The sequence below is a fragment of the Arvicola amphibius genome, chromosome 13 (genome assembly GCF_903992535.2).
Source record: "Arvicola amphibius chromosome 13, mArvAmp1.2, whole genome shotgun sequence".
Taxonomy (NCBI): Eukaryota; Metazoa; Chordata; class Mammalia; order Rodentia; family Cricetidae; genus Arvicola; species Arvicola amphibius.
Genome location: NC_052059.1, coordinates 65,578,294 through 65,584,774, shown reverse-complemented (window position 1 = coordinate 65,584,774; position 6,481 = coordinate 65,578,294).

The following is a 6,481-nucleotide window of genomic DNA, read 5'->3' as shown; positions in this document are numbered from 1 at the left end:
GTGACTGAACTGCCTTCGAAATTTCCTGCTGCATAGAAATGTCTCTGGATACTATGGGCCTGAAGGCTGAAGATGGATGCCCCAATGGTACAGAGGAACTTTGGGTGACTGTCCAGGCAGCAAGTTGTCTCTGTTATTTCTAGAGTTTGGAAGTTGTTTATTTCTTGTTTACTTAGGTAATATTATATCCTTCTGGAGTCTTTGATGGAGTTGAAGAATAAATAGATAGTTATAGTTTTCCTTAGTTATGATAAAAGATAAAATAGATATAAATATTGTAACTGTAATTCTTACTTGATAACTGTTTTATTATATGTAATTCTGCTGTTAAAGTTAAAGCCTTCTTTTTGTTTAAACAGAAAAAGGGGAAATGATGTGGGAAGGTCTTCTGTTTTAATAAAGAAACTGCCTTGGCCAGCCCTTAGGTGGGTGGAGTAGACAGAACAGGGAAAAGGAAGTGAGGTAGACGGCTCAGATAATTGCCCTGCCTCTACAACCAGATGCGATGAAGCCAGCCACCAGGTCAGACGTGCTGAATCTTTCCTGGTAAGACACCATTCGTGGTGTTACACAGATTATTCAATATGGGTTAGTCAAGATGTGAGTAAGAGGCTGAAAATAATGGGCCAGGCAGTATTTAAAAGAATACAATTTGTGTGTTATTATTTTGGGGCATAAGCTAGCCGGTGGCCAGGAGCTGGGAGGATGAAAAGCAGGCCTGACCGTCTGCTCCCCACTACAATAGTGTGAGTGCAAATGCCTGCAGAGGCCAGAAGGCTGCATCAGATTCCTGGGAGCTGTTATTCTCGATGGTTGCGATGGTTGCGCGCTGCCGCTGAGTGCCGCTCTGCCAGAGCAGTCAGTGCTGTCAGCTCTCTCTAGCCACTTCAGTCCCCATCTTTAAAATAGGGGAGGGGGAGTTGGAGAGATGTCTCAGAGGTTAAGAGCACTGGTGGCTTTTCCAGAGGTCCTGAGTTCCATGAGGTGGCTCACAGCCGTCATCTTCTGACACCAAGGTGTACACACACAGAGAGTGTGTACCCTTAGCACTCCCCATCCCCCCCCCCCCCCCACACTCTACACTGCTGTGGCATCAGGACCTGGAAGGTTCCACCATCCACTTTTATTCTCATCGGCAGGGTGAATTTGAAGCTTGAAGTACTCTAGTTTGAATTAAGCTCACGTTTTGAGGGGAACCTTGCCAGGCCTTATACTTACCTTCCTCATTGCCACTCAGTATTTACACTGTTAGAATGGATCTCCCAAATTGATTTCATAAACCTGCATCCATCACCATTGTGTGTAGATGATTAGTAATACATTCCATTTAAGATCTGTGCTTAGAGAAGAACAGGTGAGGGGCAACAGGGTGAAGGGAGAGAATCTGTTAGAGCATAATTAGGTACATTTTGTAGCCCCAAATTCTAATTGTTCTTAATAATAAAAACCCAGAGGTAGCTATCAGGGTGAAAGCTGAGCGATCAGAGAAGCAGAGCAGCCAGCCATGGGAGAGTTCTTACCTCTACTAATGCTCAGACCAAAGGGGCGATCCTATCTCTACCAAACCTCACACTGCACCCATCTCTATGATCCTCAGACTCAATGCTGAGACTGAATCCTCAGACTGCATCCGAGCTCCTGTCTCTTCCTGCCTTATGTTCCTCTCTCCACCCAGCCATATCACTCCGTCTCCACCTCCCAAGTGCTGGGATTAAAGGTGTGAGCCACCAGCCTGACTCTGTTTCTCTTTGAGACTGGCTCAATCTAGTGTAGTCCAGGGTGGCTTTGAAATCACAGAGACCTCCCTCCCAAGTGCTGGGATTAAAGGTATGTGCCACAACGGCCTGGCCTCTTGGATAACTAGTGATTTCGCTCTGCACTCTGGTCTTCAGACAAGTTTGATTTCTTAGATTACAAACAAAATATCACTACAACATTCTTTTACTTGCAGAACTCAGAACCTCAGTTCCTATTTCTCTTCTGTGCTCACATGCTATGATTAAATTCTACAAACCTTGCCTAGGACAGACCTCTAGTTTTCTCTGCATCTCCTTTTTTAAGTATTAGAACTCTGGTCTTTAACTAAACACATGATTTCCTTGAGCAAAGCCTATAGTTTTTTAAACTTCCTTGTAGAACGAAGCAGCGGGGCTGTGTCCCGCCACCCGGCCGCAGGCTAGCTTTACACCCGAAATAATTACACGGAAACTGTATTCTTTTAAAACACTGCCTGGCCCATTATCTGTAGCCTCTTATTGGCTAATTCTCACATCTTGCTTTAACCCATATTTAGTAATCTGGGTAGCACCACGAGTTGTGGCTTACCAGGAGAGATCTTAACCTGCGTCCATCTTGGAGAGGAGCAGCATGGAGACTCCTATGGCGACTGCCTGAAGCGTCTCCCCAACTCTACTTCCTTGTTCCCACAATTCTGTTCTGTCTACTCCACCTACCTAATTTTCTGTCTCTTAAAGGGCCAAGGCAGTTTTCTTTATTAATTAACCAATGAAAGAAACATAGACAGATAACTCTCCTCCATCATTTCCCCTTTTTCTGTTTAAACAAAAAAGAAAGGCTTTAACATAGTAAAATTACATGTAACAAAACAGTTATCAAGCAAGAATTACAGTTACAATATTTAAATATATTTTATCTTTTATCATAACTAAGGAAATCTATAACTATCTATTTATTCTTCAACTCCATCAAAGACTCCAGAAGGATATAATATTACCTAAGTAAACAAGTCATATGCAACTTTCAAACTCTAGAAATGACAGAGACAACTGGCTGCCTGGACAGTCACCCAAAGTTCCTCTGTACCGTTGGGGCATCCATCTTCGGCCTTCAGGCCCATAGTGTCCAGCAGACATTTCCATGAAGCAGGAAATTTCAAAGACAGTTCAGTCACTTTCTACTGTGTCCTGCAGAACGTCTCGCAGACTCTTTCATGAATCAGGAACCCCGAAAGACCATCTCACCTTTAGGCAAGTTCAGCAGTCCTCTCTCTGCAGGTTCTTTGTGTCCAGTTTATGGAACAGTCCAGCCAAGAGCAGTTTCTTGCCCAAATGGCTAACAAACTCCATAAGTAGCCTCTTCGATGCCCATCTTCCTCTCGAAGTAGATTGGTGCTGCCAGGAGCAGACGTGTCTCATTGTCATGAAAAACCCTAAGTTATTAAAACATTAAATGCCATATTCTGCAGTCTTTGAAAGATATGAAGAATGTCTATCTAACTGAAATATATCTCTACATATCTAGAAAATCTAATAACATGACTACAAGCTTAACTATTATCAATGATTATCCATTAACAATCTATATTTCCTAATTATACATTACATTTTAAAATGAACTACACAATCACAATAGCTTAATCAAGATCAGAAATACATATACATATAACAAAATTGTCCTTAAAATCCATACCAATGCAAATTATTCATATCTATATCATCTCCCCCTTTAAATGTAAAAGAACATTTATAAACAATATTTGGGAAAATGGGCGCAGTTTTTTCTCTCCAAACTGCTTCCTGCTGAATGGGGGCGCTGTTATTTAGGTCTTTTATGGTGTAACCTGTGTGCTAGGTTCCTCTCAGTTGGCAGTTGAGCGAAGTAATTTTTTGAAGATGTTCATAGCAACCTTTCAGGAGGGCGTGGTCTATCATACCATATTGGGATAGAAGCAATCCACAGAGTCTCGTCCTCTGTGAAAACAAAAGAAGAAACTCTTTTCCAAAGCATCATGTTCTTAGATCCAAATCCTGAAGTCATACCATTAAGATGTCCATTCTGGTCTAGCCTGGCAGCCCATATAATGAAATGTCTCTCTGTATTTAGCTCCTTTACAGTCAAAAATTTCAAAGAAAACACAATAAAATACACAATCCAGACTCTCTGTGAATTTTCCATTTTTACGTGGCTTATTTTCATTCTATCACTTTACTTTATTCTGTCTCTTTAAAGACTTTACCTTTTTTTTTAAAGGCATTAACTTTATTTTCTATATTTTCTTCTTCTCTCTCAAGCCTACATACATTCATCCAACATTGTGACTCATTTAAAAGTCTTTTATGTCTGAATCTATCCTATTGTGAATCTGTAATTTTTTTACTGTCGAGAAACATGTTTGATTTGAGCCTTTACATTGCTAAGCGCTTAAGACTCTAAGCTGTGACATTCCTAGGTCAAAAACAGGTACTGTGAGCTTGCCACGCCCAGTCCAACATGGTGGAGCCGCTTATGACTCTGAATTGGTTACACCTCTGAGCTGCAGAGCAGCATGCTGCTCTGAATGTTGGCTCCACCTCTCTCCAATTTCAAAATGGAGGACGTACCATTTTCTGCTAGCTCTGGGGCTGCCAGGTAGGAGCCACACTCAGCACTTTAACTCTGAGACTGAGCGTGCAGCACAGAAACTCTTTTCATCCAAGTTACAATCAAATCTGACCGCAGAGCACTGTGCAGTCTGAAAACATCTCTCTGTATGGCGGCAGAAAACCGCCATGTTCTCCCGCTCGCCTAAGCCTGATTCCGCCATCTGCCCAGGTACAGGCGGGGAGCAGTGAGCCATTGGCATGGTCTCAGAGCACTTTCTTTCCGATCCCAAGCAGGCACACAAACATTCAGTCCATAAAAGCCACTGAAATGCTTTAAAGCCAGAGTTCGCACTGGCAGCACAGCACCAGGAAGCCGCGTTTTAAAATGACTCAGTTTTTTCTCTGCCGCTATTGCCGAAACAGGAAATCTCTCTACGGCACGTCCAGGCAAACAGCAAAAAACTGTGTTAAACTCTTTCTCTCCTTTATTTAAAGCCAACTCAGGTTTTTAAGTGGATTTAGTCACCACGTTGGAGCGCCAATCTGTTGAAAGAACGGCGGGGCTGTGTCCCGCCACCCGGCCGCAGGCTAGCTTTACACCTGAAATAATTACACGGAAACTGTATTCTTTTAAAACACTGCCTGGCCCATTATCTGTAGCCTCTTATTGGCTAATTCTCACATCTTGCTTTAACCCATATTTAGTAATCTGGGTAGCACCACGAGGTGTGGCTTACCAGGAGAGATCTTAACCTGCGTCCATCTCGGAGAGCAGCAGCATGGAGACTCCTATGGCGACTGCCTGAAGCGTCTCCCCAACTCTACTTCCTTGTTCCCACAATTCTGTTCTGTCTACTCCACCTACCTAATTTTCTGTCTCTTAAAGGGCCAAGGCAGTTTTCTTTATTAATTAACCAATGAAAGAAACATAGACAGATAACTCTCCTCCATCACTTCCTTACAGCTAAATTCGGACATAAGGCTGAATTGTGGTCAATGGAATATGTAATATGTCCCTAGAACTTTCTTCAGTGGAAGTTGCCTCTCTTTTTTTCCTCCTCTGTGCTAACAAGGATGCAGACATGGTGATAGCCCCTGGATCAACCATATTAGATCATGGAAAGACCTGAGGAATAGGGGTCTGAATAGTGGAATCAAATAGAAGGAGTCTGGGTTCCTCCCACAACAGAACACAGTCTTGGCTTTTCATTGCTAAGACAACTTTCAGAGGAAATTGTAATTATATCTCTCTTGGTTTTCTGTTATTCACAGAAGAAAAAAAAACTTCTAAGTAGAATCTACTTTTCTGAAAGTCCTTGTCACTATCTTAAGAAGAATTAGCAAGATTTCTTACCTGGCCTTTTGAAATAATCTGGTAGTTGATGTCCCATTACTTACACACACCCTGCTGTCCTTCCCATCAGTTATTTTGTACACTAGCCATAGTGATTTATTAAAATTTCAGATACATTGTCAGTCTTGTGTTTCAATTGTTCTTATAGGGTACAGGCAAGCAGTTAACATGCAAGACTCCTATTTGACCAGGGCCCTACATTTTTCCTAGTTCTTCATACTTCACCCTAACCTTTCAGTTTCTCAACTTCCATCTCCGGGCCTTTGTCTGTGTTAAAGTGACAGATGTGCCCAACTTTTTGCCATTGCAACACAATGTTGCAATTTACAAAGTTCATGCTGGAGAACTGCATTAATAGAGTTAGAAAAAAAATACAAAAGAAACATTCTATCTGTCTCCAGACAAGGTTTCACACAACCCAGGCTGGCCTCAGACTCACAATGTAGCGAAGTATAACTTTGAACTTCTGAGCTCCACCTCCCTTGGGCTGGAATTAGAGCTATGCACCACTGTGCCTGGTTTTAGTAAGTACTGAGAATAGAGCCCAGTCTTAAGTATGCCAGTTAGTGTTCGATCAGCTACATCCCCAGTCCTCATACTATTTCGTGTAAGCTTACAGTCTTTTGTTGTGGTTGGGATGCAGCCATAGCTCTCCTTGTCTGTTTGCATCCTGCAGGAGCAGGTTAGACAGGCTGAGTCTTCCTCTCCTGTTCCTTACACCGGCAAGCCTGCTCCTGTCAGATCTCATGCCAAGCATCTGCTTTCTATCTATCTACCTCGTATTCTTCCATCTCCCCCACTTTAA